Source organism: Homalodisca vitripennis, chromosome 3 (assembly GCF_021130785.1).
Source record: "Homalodisca vitripennis isolate AUS2020 chromosome 3, UT_GWSS_2.1, whole genome shotgun sequence".
NCBI lineage: Eukaryota > Metazoa > Arthropoda > Insecta > Hemiptera > Cicadellidae > Homalodisca > Homalodisca vitripennis.
In genome coordinates, this window is record NC_060209.1 from 186586692 (window position 1) to 186612253 (window position 25562).

At 31.1% G+C, this 25562-nt stretch overlaps 1 protein-coding gene across 1 annotated transcript in view; it reads right to left on the minus strand.

Moving 5' to 3' along the window:
* Positions 1-25562, minus strand: part of LOC124358513 (fat-like cadherin-related tumor suppressor homolog) — a 733849-nt gene that overhangs the window by 644908 nt on the left and 63379 nt on the right. The window contains 1 exon segment of the mRNA XM_046810807.1: positions 24549-24585. The gene's annotated coding sequence lies outside the window, so the exon portion shown is untranslated.

Genomic DNA, 25562 nt, shown 5'->3' on the forward strand with positions numbered 1-25562 from the left:
AACAGGCGGTCAAAATCATAATACGATCATAACAAAATTCTGTTGTTGGTTCGCCAAAGTTTACCAAGTGGAAATAACTTTTTTGTATCCTGTGAGTGGACATTCGTTCAGCCAGTGCGACCGCAACTTTGGCCTGGTGCGTAACAAAATAAAAAAAATAGCAGTCGTGGGACTGCCGATAGAAGTGAAAACGGAACTATTAAGTTGAGAGTAATTAAAACTATATGCAAAAATTATATGAAATTTTTTATGTTTTATTTATTAGTTACATATGATGGGTTAAACAAATCATGAACAAAATATAAATACAAAGTGGTTGAAAAAATAATTAATATACAATTATCTTAACAATATCTTAATAAAAACAATAAATGAACATATTTCATAAAATCTAAAATTATTATAACATTTTTTTAATTTTCCAATTTTAAAATCCACGAAAAAATATTATCAAATAACTAGAAATCTATTTTACCACGCTAGTAAGATAAATCTTATACCGTAATAATACTCATTTCATGATGAAGAGGTTAAATATTAATAAACATAGAATACAAGTGAGTAAACACCGAGTGAACAACAGTGAGTTGAACACCGTTGTAAATAATACAGTTATTGCTACGGATAAAGTATATAATTGCAATAACAATTAAACCCACAATATTTTTAAAACTAATAAATTAGTTAAATTAACATGGTTCTTTCGTAAAGATATTTTTATTGCACAATAAACTAATTTATTGAGTTAATACGGTATCAGTGAGCCAATGCGCCAACTACAGTTCCGGCAGAAACGTTCACTCATCACTTCATACGCTACTACAGGCTAAACTAAACTTCCAATAAAAAAATGATAAATTACAAAAAAAATATTCATCTATTTTCACACAACTTTCTCGCTGACAAATTTTGTCTGACCAAAAAAATAAAAAAAATCCTCGCTTACTACTTTTTTCTTGTCATTGTAAACGCTATGTAAAATGTAAACAATAATCAAAATTATTTCGAAATTTTTTTAATATTTAAAAAGTAACCAATAGATTGCCAATATTAAGAGCTTTAATTTGACGTATCTTACAGAATTGCACGACATTGGCTTCACTTTTAAATCGCGAGAGGAAGCCGTAAAGGTCACTGATTTTCGCAGTCTGTCTTCATACTCCGCCGGGACAGTTTTAACACAGCGAGACTGACTTTTTCATGCAGGTTAGTAGTCCGCGGCCAAGTCTACGGTTAAAAAACACAGCGAGACTGACTTTTTCATGCAGGTTAGTATCATTAGCATGTCGGTGACGCGAACCGAGGATTTTACCCTCTACCAAAACGCTCAACGCGCCTAAAGAAGTTTTCACTTCAAAAAACATGGAGAGAATCGTATCTGCAAAGCCATGGTTAGAAGCCATCGTTACTTCTCGACAGAATCCATCGCCCTTTGAAATGATCATGGATAAGGATTTGGTTAAGGATTGGGATACAGCTTTGGCCCCTTTCTTTTCATCCAGCCCAACATCAAACATTTCAAAGTATACCACTTCAGCTGGTGGTTTACTATGTTCTCCTACATGCCTTCATATATCACTTTTTCGTACTTACTAAGGTGTAATAACGATCATTTAAAGAACATTGGCCCCAAGCCCGTCCCTTTTGTTGGAGTGAGTGATGCGAAGGAGAATGATGTTCGATCTCTTTTGAAGTTTCTATCTGCCGAAGACAGCGACTGGATAGAATTCATTCTAAGTGAATACAAATGAGACTCATTTACTCAAAAGCTCATTTACTATCATATTTTATCATGTACTATTAATCTTTCCTGTAATTAGAACAAAAAGTTTGAATGTAAGAAGAATGTGTTATTCATTCTACCAACAAACATTTCCCAAAAAAGGATACAACGTTTTTTATAAATATTTGTATATAAAATATAAAGTGAATGCAAATGAGACATATTCACTCAAAAGCAATATCAAATTTATCATGTAAGTACAATAAATTTTTCTTGTGATAAGAATAAACAAGTTTGTATGTAAGAAGAAAGTGTTTTTCATTCTACCAACAAACATTTCCGTAAAAAGGGCACCTAACGTTTTTCACAAATATTTGTATATAAAATATGAAACATTTTTATGTTTATAAAATGAACTATTTTTAATTTTATATATGTATATAAAATATCTAAAAGCTATTCAATGTATATTTACAACAATAATTAATAACATTATGTTGTGATAAAATCTTCACAAGCAATTTTCTCAAATCAATAAAATAGCCTATGTGCCCTATGTGCTATTTCAATTTAAATTATTAAAATAATTAAAATTTATGTTCCTTGCTAAATTGAGTGTATTGAGACTAACATCTTTGGTAATTGCATCTTATAAATGTTAAGTTTGTTGTTCCACGTTTTACATAATAAATATCCATGTTATTGTGTCCTAGTTTCTTATATATGTTTATTGACATTTGCAATAGCAGCGTTTTTATACAAAGATACTTCTTTTGTATTGAGTTTTCTGCAAACTTCACAAGGATGACATACTTGCTTTATTGAAGTTTTTTTGTGTTTTCATAAAGAAGACTGAATTTGCCAACAAATGTCCTGTGAAACAGGCTGTGAAGTGTGATATTTGGATTTTTAATATTAAAATATACACAATGTTAATGTACAGAGAATCATTTATTAAAGTAGAACGCGCAATCATTTACGTGATGGATTAGTACGCGACTAATGGAGTGTTACATTTCGTCTGCTTTCAGGAATGTACTCAAACGAAATAGAATTATAATATAAAAATAGAATTAGGATGGAAGATTATTACTAAGTAGTTTACCATCATCCATAGGTGTACATTTAAACTCAACAAACACGAATATACTCAAATGATAGAATAAAAAACTAAAGAATAACAGAATAAAGTGAACACCGTTATGTTACAAGTGAAAACATGCAATTATGATTTTCCAGTTAGCAAGGCTCCTTTTCAAACTATTGACTATGAGTTGAACCACGTTGACACTGACACCAATGTGCTACGCATTGCTCGAACACTACTTATTTTATTATATATTTATTTAATTCTATTATTTGTATTTTTATTTTGTTGTTATTTGGTTACATTATCAGTATATTTATACCATTCTTTTATTATATAATATACTTACATTCGTTATTTGAATGTAGTGTTTTATATATTTAATATAAATATTCATATTTATTAATTTATGTATATATTAACAAGGCAACCAAGAAGGCCTCTATTTAAACCAGAAATAAACCGTCGTTCGAATAAAATCGGTTCGTCCACAACGAGATTGACACCGCATGACACAACCAATAAAATTATTAACCACGTCCCAGAAAGTGGATTTTGGAAAGGCTACTTGAGTATTTTAAAAAGAATTTAACTGAACGATGAAGGCAAAACAGTTTGCTCAATGAATTATGCCCACTATGAAATCTTCATGTATGTTAGTAACATATTTTTTCATAGATAAGCTTTCACAATTCCTCCTTAAACTAAGAACAGGTGACAACGCTTGACAAACTGATGATTTTGTCACTCCTCAAATCAAACGACGGTCTTGGGCCTGCAATGATGGGTTAAATACTCAAAGAAATAGCTTAATTATCAAGGTAAAAGAACTAAAGTTGGAGCAAAAAATTGAAACAAATAAAATATTTAACAAATTTTACTTCGCTTTAAAAATAAATAAATAATTTCCGCAACATGCTTCGTGAACTCCTCGTGGACATTCGGTAGATGGATTCCATAGAGCAGACTTAACATAATTGGCACAGAGATATTTGTTTAGTGATATTCACTGTCTCTTTATTGTTGTTATTGTTTATTGTAATTGCTGTTACACTTGGTATTGTTACTAGTTTATTGTTGCTTATTTGTTTTATTGATTATTGTTTTATTTTCATAATTAAAGCAATTCATGATTATTTTTGTTAATTTTATAATTTTAAAACAAGGAGGTATTAACTATTGTACATGTATTTTATCCTGTTTTACAGATTAATATACAATCCCCTTTTTAGCTTACGCGTAACATGTTTCTGTGACAAAGGTCTTGTAAAGACCAGTGAATTGGAAGTGGTACTTATGTTCTAACCGTGGAAGTAGCACATCACTATTTTTTTGACTACCTGAATAACTACTGCATCTAAGATTCTAGAAAAGAAATGTGATTAGCATTATTTCATAAGGATAAATAGTGAGTGCTTCCAGAAGCTAGAACTAATGCAGTTAAGGTACTAGATCACGACTTTGTTAATATTTATCAGCACAAGCCGTACACAATTGTAATTTATTTCTCTGCAGACCAATCTCTTTCTCAATCGTAAACTCTTCCCCGATGTAATAATATCTTACAATCATTTTACCTGGTTCATACTCGTATTTCACGTTAACACAAACTTTATTCCTTTTATGATTAATTTGAACAAGTACACTGGAATTTCGCAATAGTGTTCTACTAAGTTTAAACGTTTAGGAGATTTATCAACAGTGTTCTTGCCTTTTTTTATCTTCAAACCCTTTTATAATGGAATAATTGTTAAACGTCAGTAACTAAATTTTATTATCAACATTCAAAGGAGATTAGAATTGTTATTTAGGAAATAAATACTTTTCTACACCCTGTAGGGCTACTTTAGTGTAATTCCTTGTCCAACGATCAAGAAACTAGGCTTCAGACCATGTGGATTTCTATGGAAAGTCTTTCCATTCCTTCAGGAGACAACTTCGGAGTCTTATTTTCTTTTTCTGTATGCACAGACGCCACATATACACATCCAGACTCACACAAAATGTCCACGCATTGCAGTTTCAATTGTGAAAATTAATTCTTTGCTCGTTTTATTCCTGTTAAATTATACAAAATATAAAAAAAGATGTTATTTCATTGCTTGTTATTTTTGACACTTACTCATATATTTGTTATCTCTTCTCCAGTGTATGTAATTATTAATGCATTCATAGTTTATGGAATAATAGACTATTTATTTAGGTTGTTACTTATTTCCTATTTATTTTAATTTTCCTCTTGTTACATAGCTCAGTTTATCTAGTTTTAAGTCTCTTTTGTATTCAGTTCCGTATTTATAATAGTTTGTTTAGTATCTGTAGTATTATCTATTTATATTATTGCATAGCATATATCCTATTATTGGTTGTAACTTATTTATTTATTTTTATTATACCTAAAATTGTATCTGTAGCATACATATCCAGTCTTTTTAAATGTTTAAATTATGTACATATTAGTCTTTATTACGTCTTTTGCACTACATAAAGGGCATAAATAAATGGCTTTATCCATTTGCAATAAATAGCAATGGATGATCTTCAATAGCTAATTACACTCTTTCTTTTTGGAGTTTCAGATACCGTTTATCCATTGTTCTGTTCTAATTGCGTATTGTGCCAATTCTTGAAATGCTGTAAGGACAGATAGGTAATAACGAAGTCTTCCCGACAGACAAAAAGGATATTATGCCAGCCTACTGGATGGTAGGTTTTAATAACGCTTAGCTAAACCTTATGGATGGTCATGAACCACATTAAAATTGTTGTATGTGTAGCAATTAAGATGAACAATTTGAATTCTAAAAGTGAAATCTTTCACGAAATATCTTGCGGATAGTTAGGCTACATGTTATACTACGTCACATGTTAATTATTATATACGGTTGTAATAAGTTTGTTTATACATTCATTTATTCTACTTCGCTAACCATCCACCAATTTCTATTGAGTAAATTGCACCATCGATCGTTGGACTCAGTGTAGTTTATACAGTGTGTTCACAAAAGGGAGTCACAAACCTTTGTCGGTGATAGTATTCATCATTTAAAACAAAAATTGACATATAAACATAGTTCTAAAATTGTCTCGTTTAGCCAGTAGCCGGCACTTTGTATTTTATTTTAATAAAATATTATTTCTATAACTATTTATATGAAAACAACCAAATTTAGCACTTACGTTTAAATAGAAAAAGCAAACATTTCGTCTTTTGATAAACATCAGTTGTTTTACATAGGCTACAAATCTTACGATACTAACTATTTAGAAATTGAAAAAATTCGAACGGCACTTATTCCAACGAAATTAATTCGTAAACGTATAACTAAGCAGGACAACTTTGAAGATACACTTGCGCAAGCCGGGAGCGCCAAACATGTCACAGTTGAGAGTTATCAGTTTGTGACACCCTCTTGTGAATACCCTATATAGAAATGAAGTTTCCTTCAGAATTTAAAATCTATATATCAGTTTGCTTTCGCGACATCGAGCGGATATTCAGACCCTTCAGTGATATGTTCGCTAACGCTTAATCAATAAATTTTTCTTCTGTAGCCTATATCGTCACTGCCTTATAAAGAAATTTATTTATTAAGATTCGATTTAAAGTAAGAAAATAAATGTTCACATCAATGCAGCTTGCAACCAGATTGGTTAAATTCGAACGATTTAACATAATTTAAGATTAGTTAACACGAAGCAGATCCAATTTTACTGATTCTCCAGCGTGTAAGTAAATAAATCTTCCTTAATCGGGATTAGTAGAAGAAATGTATGTTGAGGACATTAATTTAAACACACCAAAGCATGAAACGTCTCTGCCTATATGATCATTTTTTTATGGTCCGACATTTTAAATAACCCGCTCGAGCAGATTGTAACAAATGTCAATTATAGGGTAATGGTTTCAGAACCGATCCTTGGTATTTTACACAATAAAATAATTTGGGATAATGTTAATGAATATTTATTAAATCAAGTTGAAAAGGAACTGAACAAACTAATTTAGTATCGCTATAATTGGAAAATTTGTTTTATTCTCAATTCAGCTATTGACAAGATTATGTGACAAATCCGATAAATACAATAATAACATTATTGAAATGACTTTTATTGTTATAGTTAATAAGTTTGATACAACTAGTGTGTTGAGCTCCTCATGTTTTAAATCATAAACTCCAAAGGTAGGTAATCAAAATAATAATGAAGGGTTGAGCTTAAAATCAGAATCATTCTTAACTAACTCTATTTGCTATATAGGTAAAATCATACTAGTAATTTAATTAATATAAAAATCTAAAGTTAAATTAAATATTTCGTAAATATTGAAAACTATTTTTTCAGGTTTACTATTATAATTTTTTAAATATAAATCTCATAGGCAGTAAATGAAAAAAAAACAAAAAAAAACAATTATAACATTAGTTTAATCCACGTCCTGCAAATTTAAAATAGTTATGCCATAATAGTATACATTAATAAAGTAAATACTACTAATTTGAGCAATGTTAAAAGAATTCACTGCAGTATTTAACAATGAAATAACGTAGCTCGTAAAATGTTAAACGAATATAAACTAATGCTTCATTTAATTATTGAAAATACATTTTCAATTTTCATAAATTTTATTTAATGTGATAATTTTGAAGCTCAATGTCCTGTTCAAAACACACTCGAATTAAATCTAGCTATGAGAAATTTACTATTCAGTCTTTACAATATAAAAACTGGAAGTGGACAGTTATGTCTAAATTCAATTGTTTTTAATTTGAAGTTTAAATTAAGGATATGATTTTTTTTTTCAGAAAATATCAAAATTGTACATTTGATTTGTTTTGACGTGAGCATTTGCAGGTGACACATCTGAGTCTCACATAGTCCTCATCACATTAAATAGAAGCGTGGAGTGTATTAATCAAATTGCCACTTAGCCTGTAATCCTCGGGCAGATTTGATTTATTACTTACCAAGCTTCTAGCATTCTAGTGTTCATCATTTACATGGTACTAATTGAACACAAATTGATTATTCACTAAACATATGCACACTGTGTGTTGTAAAACTCTGATTTTGAATTGATTATCTGATACTTCATCATCCACTCTAATGAGAAGAGAAGGAAGAGAGTTACTATCCTTTCGAAATAAAAATATAGACACGGGAAGGAAAAGGAAGATAATGATATGAAAGGTGATTGTAAAAATTTAGTAAGATGCTGTATTATGTTCTCATTTAGTTCATTAATCAACTCTAGCAGATTACAACAGGCATCTCAGATGTCGGTTTGGATTAGCTGTGTTTGATGTGAAAGAATATCTGGGGTGCGTGTGACCTTATTTAATATTATAAACCAGATGAATAAGGTCTTGTTTCTCCAAACGAAGTAGCCCTCGCCCAGATTTAGATGGGGACCAACCGCTTAATATCCGGGCTGGCAGACTGCTTGTAAGGACAGGATAAGGATCGTTCAGCAGCCACTCATCCTAGTAATGGCGGACTAATATTTACCAAAATGTTATTGGGATGATATTTATATCAAAATTATGAGCTCCTGATTTATATACTAGATAAAACTACCAAATACTCGTAAAAAAAGATTTCGTTGCAATGTTTGTTATTTTTGTTATTCTTGATATTTACTCGTATATTTCTTGTTCTCCCCTATTCATGTGTACGTTATTGCTTTCATAGTTTATGGAATCGTGGACTATTTAATACTAGGTAGTTGATTATTTAGTTTTTTAAATTTTTAGGTCTGTTCTCTACTAAGTCCAATATTTCCAATATGTTATTAGTATCTGTTTGTATTATTCCATAGCGTTTATTCTGTTATTGGTATAATTGATGTATTTAATGTTTTCGATTGAACTAAAGTGTTGTTTTTTATCGCCCATCCAATCTCTTTGCATGTTTTAATTATTTATACATTAGTATTTGCTTACGTATTTTTCATTACAAAATAAATAAACTGCATGTCCGTTGGAAATAAATAAATAGCATAAACTAACAACACGAAACGGGTTTATTTGCTGTCAATTGAGCATGTCACAGCCAATATGGAAGGGGTTGGTTCTAAAAACATATATCACGTGAAACTTTGCCGGCAGGCGGAAAAAATGCATAAATTACAACTACGCTGACATGATTCAATTCTTCAATGATCACTACTTTTATTAATGATGAGTCAAGTATCTACTCGAGTTGAATTGAGTCATTATTTCCTACTCGACTTGTAATAAACATCCGTTACTAGGCCATACAAATCGACACGAACTCGCCAGAGTCTATAGCATTACACTCATTGTATTCCAATATAAATAAATACTTTTACCATTGCAGCTTTGAAGATTTGAGATCCAGTCTAGAATCATCCAACCTCGATCATATTTAGATTTTGAAAATCCGTTAGACTTCCCCAAATATATATAGACAATTTTATGAAAAATACCTAGGATTAAGAATCCCAATGAACAATGGTTGACGTAAATTCCACCTAGCGTGCTAAGGTTCGTCCACGACGTAATTGACGTCTTTGACTTATATATACCAAAACAAAAACATTTATTAACCATAACCCAGAGAACGTGTGATTAAAAATTTGTTGAAGTATCTCAAAATATGTATTGAGTTAAACGATAAAGACATGTATGTTACTTGAGACTGCGCTATATACAGTATTTTTTTAATCTTCGTGAGCGGTTTGAAAGACAGAGTTTTTATCCAAATTTAAATGAAACAAATATGCTCTATTTTAGACCACATAGAACTATATCTTGCCATTTAATGTTGTACTCATGCGTAGTGTAATGCCACAATAATAATGGTTAATCTGCATTACCTATCCGAAGGTCATCATTTCTACTCTTTCGAAAGGACTACTTGTACTTAAACTCACTTTAAACATAACTTTATATTTTAAAATACTGATAAGAGGTATATTATACTTAATTATTATTAGAATAATATTTGCTTTAGTTTGTTCTACAAATGCATCGGACGTGGAATTATTGCACTTATAATTAGATTTAAAATTCCATTATCTTGAGATATCTGCAATAACAGTTATTCCAATCGTCCTCAGAAAATTGTTTGAACTTACTTCCGTTGCAATTCATCAGGTAACATGTGACTGTGAGATGTTCTTTAGTATCCGAGCTTTTTGTCCAGGTAGTCCTAATGATGCAATTTGCAGCCTCAACGTCACACCTGTACGACACAATTAGTTCTACAATGGCTTCACACAACTCCAGCCCTCACTCGTTCCCTTATACATGGCATGTTCTTTCAGTTGGAAAAGGACACTTCTATATGAATCGAACTATTTTAGTTACAGGCACTATTATTAGTTATATAATAGGTTTCTGCGAAATGAACTCTGTTAGTTTATCATTTCAAGCATTATTGTTGATAATTGTTAAGTTAGAAACTAATTTAGTAACTAAATTAAGTTAGTAAGTCCACCTTAAACGTGATTTGAACTATAAAGTACACTAGGCAATATAAATCCAAATCTCTTATATTTTCTAGGTCGTTTGTCTATCAGTTTAATTATATTTTTATATTTAATAACATAGTACGTTCCAAAGTGTAAAATTAAATTTGTAATAGCTCAATAGAACTTGTTATTACATGAATAAATTACTGAACCATAAATAGTACAATATAGCTTAGTTTCGTGGCATACATTAAACATAAATTTAAAATATGTCCATTCTTATAAAAGTAAACATTAAGGTAATGTTATTAACGTTCTAAGCTTCCATATAGAAAGAATTTCTTCCAATATTATTTTGGAATACTTAACTTCAGGACGGAAATCCAATTTCAGTACACAGGTGTAATATTCAAACTACTAAAAACAAGGGACAGAGCTTTACACTGAGTCGCTGAAGCTTGAACAACTATCGCCAAACCATGATCAAGATAGCTTCTTTATTAGACGCTACAGGCTTTTCAAAAATTTTTACACTATCTTCTTTATGGAGGATTTTTATTTCTTTATTATATTTTAGTTTCATATAATTATCCTTGATTAGGAGTGGAGAATTTTCGGCGGTTAATTTAGATTTGTCGAATTTTATTACATGTTTGGTTTTGAAATTGTGTTATGTTATAGGTCAATTCTCTGCAAAGCAACAATTTTAAAACATTCTCTAAGCCATCCGAGATTGAATTTGACAGTTTAAGAGATTGAAATACAATAGAAAATTACTGACTTATAAAGAGGTAGCACAACTTTGGCCCTGTTTATTTTTGCACTTAACGATGACCTGTGATCGAAAATGAACACAATTAACCCCACAAATATATTTTACACTGCAAAGTTCAGTAATGTTTTAAGTAAAAGTTCTTGGCCGTTGTACTAATTTATCTATAGACAACTAGTTTCATTTAATTAAAATAACGTTTAAGACAGCTAAAATGTTATGTGTAATAATACTTGTTAAAAGAAAAGTTATAAAGGTAATGTCCAAAAAAATATCGAGGCTAAAATGCACAGTACCAGCAACAGAGATGATGATAACACTATTCAAATTCAGCAATAAATACAAAAAAAACAAATTTTATACAACATAAAACTTGATAAATTACCAGATACAATTACAACAGCCAACTAAAGAGTTAGCAGGATCCTACTAGGAGTAATGGATAATAATTAAAATTCAACAAGAAATGTACAAATTTCACTGACATAATACACATAAATACTAGATATAAACATCACACATGAGCACAACAGCCTTTTGAGGACTTAGTAGGTACCTGCTAGAACTAATGTGTAATAATAAACATTCAACAAGAATTCTAATGTATGAGACTGATACTCCTTCTCTTGATACTCCTCTCTTCTGATACAAGCTACATGAATATGAGATAGAAAATATAAAAATATGAACAACGACATTTTATTACTACCTACATTTTTCTCCCAATAGGGAAAATCATAAATTCCAATGATATATTATATATAAACCGAAAATAAAATGGTTCAGTGTGTTTGTACTAGAAAACATGAGGAAAAAGATGTAGTATTATCAATTAGAAGAGATTTTGTTGGAATATACTTCCTAAGTAAAATCGACTTTGGTGATCGTATCAAATCTGAAAATTTTGATGAGACTTGGACTAAAAGAACAATAATTGACCTGTCATTACAAATTATTGATCTCTATAGACATCTAATACCCTATTATATTTCTTAACAGGATAACAGAAGAAAAGTCCTTAAAAAGTCTTAAAAAGAGTTCTCCAAATCCGTCAAGCTATTCTTGCTATATTTATTTACACAAACAGATAAATACATAATGTTTATATAGCACATCAAATAGTAAAAAATAAACAAAAAGTAAAATATTTGAATTTACATATTTTTTATGTGTAATATTTAAATATCAAATACGCCAAGGACTAAAGCTAAAACTTCATAAGAAACTCTTACATTCGTGATCAGTACAAATACTGTATATTCAGATACTTAATTAAAAAATAAGATTACTTAATTTTTAATCATATATGTTATATTTATATGTTAACATTATATATATATATATCATATATATTTAATGTTATATATCACAAATTAATTCAATTTGTGTCAAAATTAAAGTGTCAGTTTTCAGTCTGGCTGTGTGGAAGAATAATCTAAATGTTATTATTATCTCTCATTTATTGTAAAGACCGTGGTATCAGGTTGTATATTTATCATAGATATTTCAACTTGACTATAGCAACTCATGAGGTTTATACCCCAAAAGGTTTTCTCAATAACTCAAATAATAAATTAATCTAACTCATCCTTCTTACCTCTATTATAAAAGAGACAAAGAACAGCAAAGAGAGATTTTTTCCACCTTTTTGCAAGACGATAAAGCTTTCACTTCGCCAATTAAGGCGTTGGCCGCCTGCCACCTGGAGCTCTCTTGGCCGCCTATACTCTAGCTGTACGCTCGGTATTAGGCAACAGAATTCGGTAGTCACATGTTCCAAAACCCCTATTGAAACAATTGTTATATTACACTATGTCATAGAAGTTCAGTTCACAAGCTTTTAAATAATAATTTACAATAAATAGTAATACAAAGTCACATGGTCATAATGTTTAACACGAGAACAACCAAATTACGTGATTACGAGTGTTCTGTAATTTGAAACTAAACAATTAAACTTTGTCTGTATTTATGGTTTTATTTGTTTTGTTTAAAGTTTGCTATTGACGATGGAAGATTTAAAAGGATAACAGGATTTCGGGTTATAGTTTATAAAAAGTATAACAAATCGTTTCGAGGATCGGAATCTTCGTCAGGTGGGGGAGGTATTAATACATACAAAATAAAGAACAGAATGAAAAAAAGAAGGCAAAGGAGAGGGTTCAAACATATCCAAAACCTGCTTGGAGACCAGTCCAAGGTGTTGTCACTGCACAGGATGCAAGTTCCGAGCAAAAACCACAAGTACAAGGATAACAATCACACATCACACTAGCACAGGCTAAAATGGGATAATAACTCGAAACGTCGTGTTATACCTTTTATAACCTGTAACGATGGCAAATGTCCGAAATACTGGTATTATAATATATAATGTATTTCAAATTATATACTATTTTCGTTCATTAAAATATGTAATTAAAAATTTAAAAATAGTTTTTTTGTACAAATAAATTATTGAGTACACTGACCAAGTCACGATTGCACAAATTTGGTAAGAGCTGGATCACAGAATGTATGGTTGTTCTGCCATTGAACATTACTCATACCTGTAGAAAAAAAAAATTATTGATTGCCATTCTTCAATTTTTTGTAATTTAAGGGATTCATAAGTAGGAAATTCCTAAATTCAACATTTTGGAAAGGGTTTCCAAATTGGTTGCGTTCCTTTATTGCCGCAACTGGATTTTATGATTACTGGCATTGCAGGTATTTTTGGCAGTAACAAGGATCTAGTAGATTTGTTTGCCACCTATCAAATTTATAAACAACGTAGGTTATATAGAGTTCAACGCTGTAAAGATGGTATACCATCCACACCTAGTGCTCTATCTCATGACATCTGCACTACTTCTGATCGGTTCCTAAAAGTGCACAGAGGGCTATTAAGGGTGTTTCTGGAAATACCGATATTGTACTTGTAAACATAAATTAATGCTCCTAACAGAATCCTCACTACATACAGAGAGGCTGACGGTTGCAGAGCTCCAGAGAACAGTAAATATCTTTTGAAATAAAAGATTACTTTTAGGATATTTAGTATCCCGATTCCTCATAAAAGAGGGAATTTCAAGGCCTAGAAATTTAAAATTATTTAGCGTCAGCATCAAAAATTACCTTTTGTTCGCAGACGACGTAAAGTTAGATCAGGGGGTTGGATCTCAGAGTTACAGTATATCCCTCCTGGAGGATTTGATCGCTATCGAGGAGTGGTGTGGCCTAACAGAATGAAGCTCAACGTGAAGAAATGTTCTGAAATAACTTTCCATCACATCAAGAACCTGATTATATATCAGTACTATTTGGGGATCAAATGCCGACACGTTGTTCAGTCGTTAAGGATCATGGAGTTGTTTTCAGCCACGATATGAATCCATCGGAGCATGTTAACAGCATTTGTTTGAAGGCTTCAAAGTCTCTGGGGTTGTTAATTCGTACCTCCAGTACTATAACCAACTTAAGGGCCCAGAAATTGCTATATTGTGCTCATGTAAGGCCTATTCTGGAGTACTGTTGTGTAGTGTGGACCCCTTATCAAGTTACTCTTGCAAGACGGTTGGAAACAGACAAAATCGATTCCCGCGATTAATTGGTTGTCGTTTGGAATTTCCATATAGACTGGTTCCGTTTGATGATATTAGGACTCTTCTGGGACTCCATTCGCTCGCATGCAGAAGGAATGTTTAGGATGTCCTGTTCTTGTATGAGGTCATCACAGAAGTAATTGCCAGCCCATCCATTCTCAGCCGTATTGACTGCCGCTGTGCTTCTGTAAGAAGATCAAGGTAACTTTTTGGTAGGAAATATACTAGCAGGAACTATGAATTTTATAGTGCTTTGAATATGAGCCAACGCCTTGTAATTGTAGCCGCCCCTCATTTAAATGTTTTAGCAGCAAATTTTAATTTATTTAAAGGAAATCTCACAAGTTGTCTATGTGATGAGGATCTGCCTCATTACGTGGTGGCATGAGCTACGTATGCGCGCGCCAACACACACATACACACACACACACACACACACACAAACACTTCATACAATCCTGTAATGTTTTAATCTTTTTGTTATTGTCTGTTGTTTTCGACTTGTAATTTAATCTCACAGTTTTCTTGATATACCTATTTTATATGTATACGTATATTTATTTATGATTGTTATTGATTTAGAGTATTTATTATATAAAAAATTACATTTTTATGTCAAATTTTATAACTGTCACATTTTATAACTATATTTTATGTTATCACTTCCTTGTTATTATATTTTATTACTGTGTTATTATTAATTATCATATATTTATTATTGTTATTATTTATTAACTCAATACTATAATTATGCTTTTTTACACTGATGTATTAATATTTAATGGTTTTTTGAGACAATGTCTCTTGAGGATTTTTGATCACAAGGTAAATTTTTACTTTTACTATTATAATGAGTAGAAGAATCTTTATATAATTTTTCATATGCAGAAACTGTCAATTAAAAAATAAAACATAATTTAGAAAATATCTGAATCTATTTGTAAAAGTGATAAATATAACAGTGTGTAATGAAGTTGTAGCTATAGGCAGTGAACTTTATAAAGAAGTCAATATAATACTTTTCAAATAAATCATTAATATATTGAAAAATTATAAAATGGGTCCATACGAATTAAATTAGAAACCCACGCAACCAATTTGAATGTAATCGATAAATATAACAATGTTTTTCTTGTGTTTAATTTACAAAACAGACATCAAGAGAAGTACATAAAAGAGAATATTCAAATTATATATTATCTTATATATTGCATTATTTATTCAGATTATTGTGGCATTTTTATTCATTATATATAAAAAAGAAATAAGGAGAAATAAATCATTGCTGGTCAAAAAAGTAAACACTAGCACGAAATTTTTTAATAGGTCTTATAGAAGGTTCCATTGATGAACAATATTCTTTAATGGTAATGTTCAAGTAAAGTACAGAAGAAGGTGGCGAAACGGAATAATTACGAAGAGGATGACAATAGGATAAAACTTGAGTTGCTACAGCCAAATTGAAATACTTTTGATAAAAGTCACTCAAATATATCCCAAACATCTAAGTCTTCGTCAAAGATTATAACTTAAAATAACGGTTACGTTAATCTCATGTACACAGTTAAATTTATGAGACACTATAAAGTGTTTTAGACCTTTAAGCTTTAGGAAATAAACTTTATAAAGAAGTCAATATAATACTTTTAAAATGAATCAATAGTATATTAAATTAATAATTAATGGGTCCGTATGAATTTTAAAAAAACTCACGGAACCAATTTTAACGTAATCGATAAATATAACAATATTTTTCTTGTGTTTAATTCATAAAACAGACAGATTTTAATAGGTCTTATAGAAGGTTCCATTGATGAACAATATTCTTTAATGGTAATGCTCAAGTAAAGTACAGAAGAAGGTGGCGAAACGGAATAATTACGAACAGAATGAGAATAGGATAAAACTTGAGTTGCTACAGCCAAGTTGAAATACTTTTGATAAACTTCACTCTAATATATCCCAAACATCTAAGTCTTCGTCAAAGATTATAACTTAAAATAACGGTTACATTAATCTCCTGTACACAGTTAAAATTATGAGATACTATACAGTGTTTTAGACATTTAAGCTTTAGGAAATAAACTTTATAAAGAAGTCAATATAATACTTTTCAAATGAATCAGTAATATATTAAATTAATAATTAATGGGTCCGTATGAATTTAAAAAAAAACCCACGGAATCAATTTTAACGTAATCGATAAATATAAAAATGTTTTTCTTGTGTTTAATTTATAAAACAGACATCAGGAGAAGTACATAAAAAATAAAAGTCAAATTATATATAATCTTATATATTATTCATTCGGGTTATTGTAGTATTTGTATTAAGTATTTATAAAATAGAAATAAGGAGAAATAAATCAACGCCGGTCAAAAAAGTAAAAACTTGCACGAGATATTGCAACAGGTCTTCTAGAAGGTTACATTGATAAACATTTTTATTTAATGCGAGTGTATAAGTACAGAGTACAGAAGGTGACACATTCGAACGCTGAAGAGGAACACGTTTGGGGATAAAACTTGAATTTTTACAGTCCAATTGAAATACTTTTAATAAATGTCACTCAAAAATAACCAGAAAATTTCCGTCTTCGAAAAAGATCTGAAAATAACGGTTAAATTAAACTCCTGTACATAATCACATTTATGCGACGCTGTGAATATATATCGCTTATGACAATTAGGAAATAAAATTACTTGTTTATACTTGAAAACATCTGAAATTATTTTATATGGTAAAAGATCGAAAATGCATGCAAATAATTATGGAGAAATAAATAAATATAATAATATTGTTGTGTATATAACCAAGATAGGTTCCTTTCCGCTTTATTCTATACGTTCTCATGGGCCACATGTCTGAACAGAATGGACCAAAGTAGTGATGCAATTATGTCCGACACGCCATAGTTCTTAAAGCTATCGGCTTTCCCAAAACTATCTCGCCTTATAAATTTAATATGCAATGAATATAACTTCCTAACGTTCAATAACTATAGTTAGGATCCCTTTGAACATTCACAGTTTATAAAATTAATTCTAAATAACAATTGCCAACATTCTTTTTCGGTGTTCCATATTTAATACTACTAATGTTTAGATAAACTTCACAGATTTATTTATAGTTCGGTCATTATCATACCGAGATGACCGGTTAATCTTACCCAGAGCTCAATAATAACAACATGAGGATCGTTTAGAATCATATTAATTAAAAAAAAATACAGTTGGTCGATAAAATATTATCGACGGAGAACGATAATGTCGTCTTTGCACCTAGGAAACTAGACTGCTGAGTATATTCTCTTTAACTGTGTAGCGCTAGCATCTATTAAAAGGAGATTGCTTGAAGCTCAATCTCTACACTATGTCAAACCATTTTTCAACTGGACTGCTATCAAAATCTCAATGAAGCTGAGTATCTGCTTGAAGATGCCAAAATTTGGTTTTCTGTGAACAAGCTAATGGATCGGTGAAGCTCCATGGGATCTGAGTAGATTCAAGGTTGAGTCTGGACACACATAATCGCAGGTATGTACCTAATTATCTCGCTTAACCTAACTCCTCAGGAAACTGAGACATGTGGTTCTGGATAAGTACCTGAGTCATTGCTCATGTTGGCCCTAATGAACACTACAGACCTATCTTTGCCAACCTCAAGATACTTATGGTATATTGGCAATATATCCTAAATTCTTTGCCCCTCCCGAAGACAAATCTTGATTAGTACGTGAGACGGGTTCAAATCCACAACCATAACATTGACGAGCATGTCACCACTATATAATATAAAAATGATAAATTAGAAAGATTTCAAACCTAAAAAGTCACCTGAAAATTAGGCCTTTGCATTTTCTAATAGACCTGGAGGAGGACCCGCTTTTTAAAGCATTCCATCTAGTTTTCATTATTTTCTGTGTTGTAAATGTTGGTCAAAATCAAATGACGCGATCTATCTGGTTATAGCCAGTCATCGATAAGTATTTAACTCCTGACAGAAACCAGCTCCGGACTCCCTATTGAGGTATCATGTTGGGTTGAGATCTACCCTTATTTTCAATCAATTAATGACATACCATGATGGTCGAATAAAAGGTATTATCATCTTTCGTCTAGTCTTACTCCCGTTATACCAAAATCAACAATAGGTTACTCGTATGTTTAAGTCATCGAAATGTTTCAGTTAGTCGATATTAGGCTAATATGTTACCTTAGCAAATATTAATTTCCAGCCTTCGAAAAAATGACCACGATTGTTAACATCCATCATCCTGATAAAGTGTTTACTCTACAGGCAATCATGCCAACTTATTTAAAGGTAACAAAAGGCATAAAGTCACTCTTGAAGCATGACAAATGTTAATAGCGAGTATGATACACGAGTCTTTAACGTTGAACCCAGTAATGCTTTCGGTTCTAACCAAACTTAGCCGGTGTGAACCAGTTAACATGTATGAGTATAAAAATAGAAATGTGCTATGAACTGTTTACTAGAGCATATAAACTTCCCGGAAGCCACAAGTATATAAAGTTAAAAACAAGCGAGATTTCCATTACTAGTAGCTACCTGCTACATGGGTATGCCGGTATATAATTAACATGAAAATGTTGGGGAGTAAAATATCACGATATTCACTGGTACAACAACCCTCACCGGCGGTAGTGATGGCAGGTAGTGATAAGAGGAGGGGTGAATCACAGCAAGTGAGTAAAGCAACATGAAGCTTTGATGTTGAGTTCAAGGCGGAGATTAGGCCCTCATATAATCCTGAATAGTTTAATACATAAAACATAGTTAATATACATTTTCTCTCCTCATCTTTAATTCATACAATATTTTAATATTACATATTAAAAATATGGTTTTAAATTTATTTTTTTACTAAACATATTATATTCAGTGAATTCCATAATCTTATAAATGTGTGTGTTGCTACGCGTTATTCTCGAGAACGGCTTGAACAATTCCACTAATTATTTTTGTAAAATGTTCGTTGAAATACGAGGAAGGTATAATATATAAAAACCATGTTGCAGACTCGACAGGTTTGTTATTACTACCCTGAATCTTTTTACATTAAACCTGGATAAAAAATGTATTAAAATTTTTAAATATTGTATGCAAATCTTTTACAAGACCAACAAAGACGGTAGTCTTGGGTTCGAGTCAAATTCTATAATGCTGCGACTTATCTTTAACCTAAAATAAATTTAATTATATTTATTGATAAAATACCATATATGTTATATTTTTCTCCTCGTGGATACGCAAATAAATCATAAAATCCCCTTTTTATTATCGTTTAGTGAAATTTGTTCTAATAGACGGTACATAATGACTTATAATTGCCAGTACAAATAACCTGCAACGGAATTTCCTAAAAATATAATGGTTCATAGCTGCATTTTGGTGACTTGGTAACAAAACTCACTATGAATAGTGCGATGTTACCCTTTATGCTTCTGGACATAAAAACATAAATAACCCTAGGACGTTGTGTAAAAATGATACACATCAAACGAAATTTCAGCAAACAACGCATGCTGAATTACGGCTCGATGCTGTGGAGTATGCCCCGTATATCGCTGGCTGCGACAGTATCATTTTACGATTGACCGGAGTTGAGCTTTATGGTGGATATATTTCTTGGTTCTACATCACGTAAGCCTCGTGTATCTCCTCGTTTCTCTGTTTCAGTCGATAAAGTGGTTGTTCCACCGATGTGTACCGGTCAGGTGGTACAGAACCCGAATTACAACTTCCACAATGTTCATTGTACATTCTATTAGTCTATTACTCGTAGCAAAGATAATCTACTCAAAACAGCAATCACGGTATATCTTTAACATAAGGGCATGATTTATTCATGTGTCTATTATTATTCAGATCTACTGCAATTTAACCAATTGGCTTTATTTGTTTTGGTACCGTGGTAATTTAACTTGAGTTTTATTGTTGATTTTGTTTTAATGATTTTCAGATTGTCTTTTCATATTTTAGCATATTATGATGCAATATTATATATAACTCTCCGTAAGATTTATACGAGTACACCCCTAGTAGGGTGTTGGTTAAATTCAGGGAAAGAGTAAAGTAAATGTTCCGTAAAACAGTAGATAGGGGAACACATTATAGTAAATACAATATCCTCCCTCTCATCATTATTTACATATGGGATGTCTATGTACCTCATCTTTATGTTAGACGTAAAATATGTCTAGGTAAATGTTGAGACATATTTTATTTTTGGAATATTCATAAGAAAATGAGTTAAAGTTGTTATACAATGATGGGCAATAAGCTAACTACAGTTCATAAATCAAAGAATTCATAGCTTTAAGTTAGCAATTTCACTGAATTACCGTACATTCGTCTCAGAGCAAGAAAAGTAGTGATGTCCATAGACGACTAAAATTTAATTGTTTAGTCGAATAACGAGAAATATTAGTCAACTAACTCAACAACTACTTTTTGTTCGAATACAATACGACTGGGAACACCCAACATAAGCGAATTAAGACTTGTCTCCTTCCAGAGTATTATTCATTCTTCTTATTCTGTCGTCACTTTTCACATTTTTCAATTTGATTATAAGAGCAATTGAATCCATTTGTAAAGAATATTAAATTTTTAAATAAGTGTGTTTTAAGTTATTTAGATACTTTTGGAAGTTTGGCTTCTTCACATAATTATATGTATAGGCTATTAGTAATAAATATAATTCAAAATGTTTTAGGAGTGGAAATATTCAGATGTACATTTTGAACTGTTTAACATACTAGAATTTACTTCAGCTGTAAATTAAATTGGAATTTATACCTATTAGACCCATTATTAGTATTATACAAACTTATCATAGTTATTACATTATTAACAGCTCACTCTTATTAAGAGAATATCCATATGAGTAGCCCAATTTATCGCAACTACACATGGTATTAAACATTAAATATATGAAAACGAATTTATGAAGTGAGCTAAAACACCACTTACCACAGAAATATGTCATTAAAGATTTAACCAGTTATCAGAATTTTAAGTCGCACTAGCTTTGATTAATATTAGATGAATGACTGATTTTTCCTCTGAATAGCGACAAACTAGTCAATAGTGCACATTACTAAAACAAAGATTCGTTGCAAACTTTATTGTAGAAGTTAAAATTAGCTAATAACGAATTCCGTCAGATCCTGTTGGTTGAATAGTTTATTCTGTTCCTATCTACTGCTAAAACGTAGAACGGAAATTCCGAACTTAAAATTGAAAACTTTTCACTCCACAGAGTTAAGATGATATTATATTTATCTATTAATTAAACGTATTATATTTACCACAACAATATCATTAAATGCTAATAAAGTCAGAAATGAGCATTGTACACATTACTGTTTATTAATGTCTATCCAGCTCCCTTATGTATCGTACAGTCCTCGCCGAGTACCAAATTCTCCTTTCCTTGTTTGAAGTTTGTTTTTAATAATGAAAGGGTTGTGAATGAAACATAATTTTTTTTTTCGGACATTAGCTATCGTTCAGTGATTGTAACACTACGTTTCGAGATCTGCAATAAAATCTCTTCCTCAGGTGAATAACTAACCTAACACATAACTACAAGCTAAGTTAAAATAAAAAAATCGTACCAGAGCATTTTCAGGAATCTCAACCATCCAGGGCACTCACCATTCTGAGTGTCAACTCCACTAACTCTAAAACATGAACTGAAAACAAAACAAAACTAATTACTAAATGTGAACTACAGAATACATGCCACAATAGGCCTGTATTTACCCACAACCAACCACTTAGAACTGACCAGACGCCAATCGTAAATTGCAATCGTCACGGCAAAAACAAGATGGCAGCAAAAAGAGGGATTTTGGGTATTTTTTATCATTGAATCATTCTATATTAAATTCTTAAAACCATACTGTGAGTGCGCATTGGTTTATTATAAATGTCTAATCTGTTTGATGCTTTGGTTTACTTATTAGTTTTCTTTTTTCAGAATAGGAACCAAAGTGATCTATTTTCTACTAAGAGTCGACTGAATAGTTTGTTTGCCAATTTAATGTATGAAGTCTGGATTAATTTCCTTTAAAAGAAGAGATTCCCGATGTTTTATTTTGGATAAATCCCTATTCATACGATGGTCTTCGACTTACAATGATGCACAATTTTGAATGTTCTGTTACCCCTTTCTCGTCTTTTCTATGATCCTTACGTGTTGTTATGGACTTTTCGTTTCGCCTATCTTTGTTACCCTATTGGATCTACATTTTAAACACAATTTTGGGAATCTTATAATGTGCCACATTTTTGTTTTTTACGAGACTTTGGATTATTAGAGTCTAAATATGAGCTTAATTCGAACACGTTTAGGAATCCAAATATTGACTGCATAGGTGAAAAAGAGGAATATTATTCCATAACATTCTGTAAACAATATATCCCACTTTGAAAACACAACGAGGCGTTTTAAAGCAAAGGTACCTCTACTTAGTCTCTTAAATTATCAATGTGATTTTTTAAGTTGTAACTTTTAATAATAAAGACTCCTAGAAATCCATAGTACGAGTGACAAGCATGTAGAAGTTGAAGATTGTAATATCATGCAAGCTAGAATTTCGTATTTTTAAAATAATGATTTAGTATTTACAGTTAATTACAATCAAGAGATTCAGGTTAAATTAATTTATAGGTACATTCATACACAATCACTCCAAGCGCGGAACGAGTGGTTTCAGGTGCCGAAAAACAGTTGTCATCCTAGAAATGTTGTGTTCCATTTATTTTCAGTTTTAGGAAAAGCCCCAAAAACATTAGGAAAAATATGAGACCAAGCACCGATCCCTGAAGTACTCCATGAACATTGATAATGATAATGAATAAGTCTATCTTAAACTAACATTATTATTAGTTTACAGAATTTGAAACATTTGGCCTCTACCACTAAGATACCTATTGACCTTTGAATGCGAAACTCCTCTGAGACCAAGATCATATAATTAACTTAAAAGGGTGTTGTGGTTTATATATTATGAGTGATTTTGGCTAACTCAAAGAACATACAACAATCAAAATAGATTTAAATTTTGCACGAAACTTTATTTTCTATATAAAAGATAAAGTTTGATGATGATGTAGATAAGCGTCGTTACAGTTTAACTTTCAGAGAGATATCTCGTGAACACAAGCAGAGAGGAATATTGTACCCAATAGTTTTTAATACAACGCTTATAGTCGATTTTTACGCCACAGGAGTATTATGGACATCATTATTTTCCTGTCATTCCACTTCGTGTAACGACTGAAACAAAGTTATTGTAACCGCATCTTGCTCTAGAACTGAAGTACTCATATTACCAGTTAAACGTGACATTTGTAAAATCATTTAATATTAAATTATGTTACATATTCTCAGTGATTTTCTGAAAACTGTATTGGTCAAAAAAAAGGGGGAGGGACCGAAATTTTGGTTCATTTAAACTGTACTGTACAAAAGGCATTTCATCAAAGGCAGTTCTTACTTATTACAATCATAATACTGAAATAATATTAGAAAAGCAAAATTATGTTGTACAACGAGGAAGTCATTTAGTAACGTTATCGACGGATCTATGCGTTTTCTATTGAATTTTGAGGCTGGTAATGAAGTATTTATGGTACGGTATGGATTAATTTTTTATAATTGTAATTGACCCTGTAAGGAAAACAACTTTATGTCTAAAATTCGTGTAGGAAAGAAAGAAAAGGAGGCTCTAATGACAGTTGTATCGCATTGTAATAAATTTAAACAATAGTTTATGCTAAATAGTTCTATAATTTAAAATGTGTTTTTAAACAAAATATTTTTACAACTTACACAAAACAAGCTAAAATTAATGTCTCATTACTGTGTATAAGTAATTATTACGTAATAATTAAGAGTTAAAGGAATTTACCTAAATTGGTAGTAAATCATGAAGGTGCTCGAACAATCTGGAACAAGTGCAAAACAATCAGTAAAAAATAAAAATGTTTGAACACACAATTACATGCCATGAGTACATACAAATACCGCACATAAAAGAGGGTGAATAGACGTATAAGTGCAAAACGCTGTTTTTATATCCAACGGGTTATATTTAGCCGGACATGGGCAACTCGCCACGCGTGACGGCCAAAATCTCTGATAATCTTTTGTTTGGTTCGATGCTGATCACTTCACTGCTTTGTGTACACAAACGCAACCAGCTTCAAACGTGTTTGATACGAGCTTTAAACCTCATTATATTGCACCGAATTTGTTTTATACCACACAACAGTTTTATGTAATTACTAGCAGTTCCACGCGGATTCGTACGCTATTTCGCTTTGAAAAACACGGACAACATGAGTATATTCGTTTTAAATGGCATTCCAAATAATCCTGATATAAGTTATAGCCACTGAAATATATTCTAATCTTAATTTCCAATCCATTCTCTTAATTCATTTTAAATTTCAGTTTAATGATGAAACATAATTTTTAATAAGTGCCTGTAAAATTTCTATAATTCCTCTCAAAATTTCATGATATTTTATTGAATATCTCAAACGATTTGAGTAACAATTGAACTATTTTATGTCAGTGTTGATACCTGGGAATTTACTGAATACACTTATGATTGTAATCAATTATGTTATTTTAGTAAAGTTGATTTAAATACCATTAAAAAACTCCAGGTAAAGAAAAAGCTACACAAGTAAGGTGAAATTTTACGTGTAAATGACTTTTCACATATGAATAAAGACAAACATTATTATTAACTGATTAAGTGTATATTAAATTTTTACCTATACTAATATATTATACATAACTCTAATGGTATGGGTGTGTGTGAATCTATCTAACAGTAGGGTATACACTACATTGGGCCAGGTTAAGAGGGAACAGAATTATGGGGACGGACCGAAGTTAAAAACTCTAGAAAATG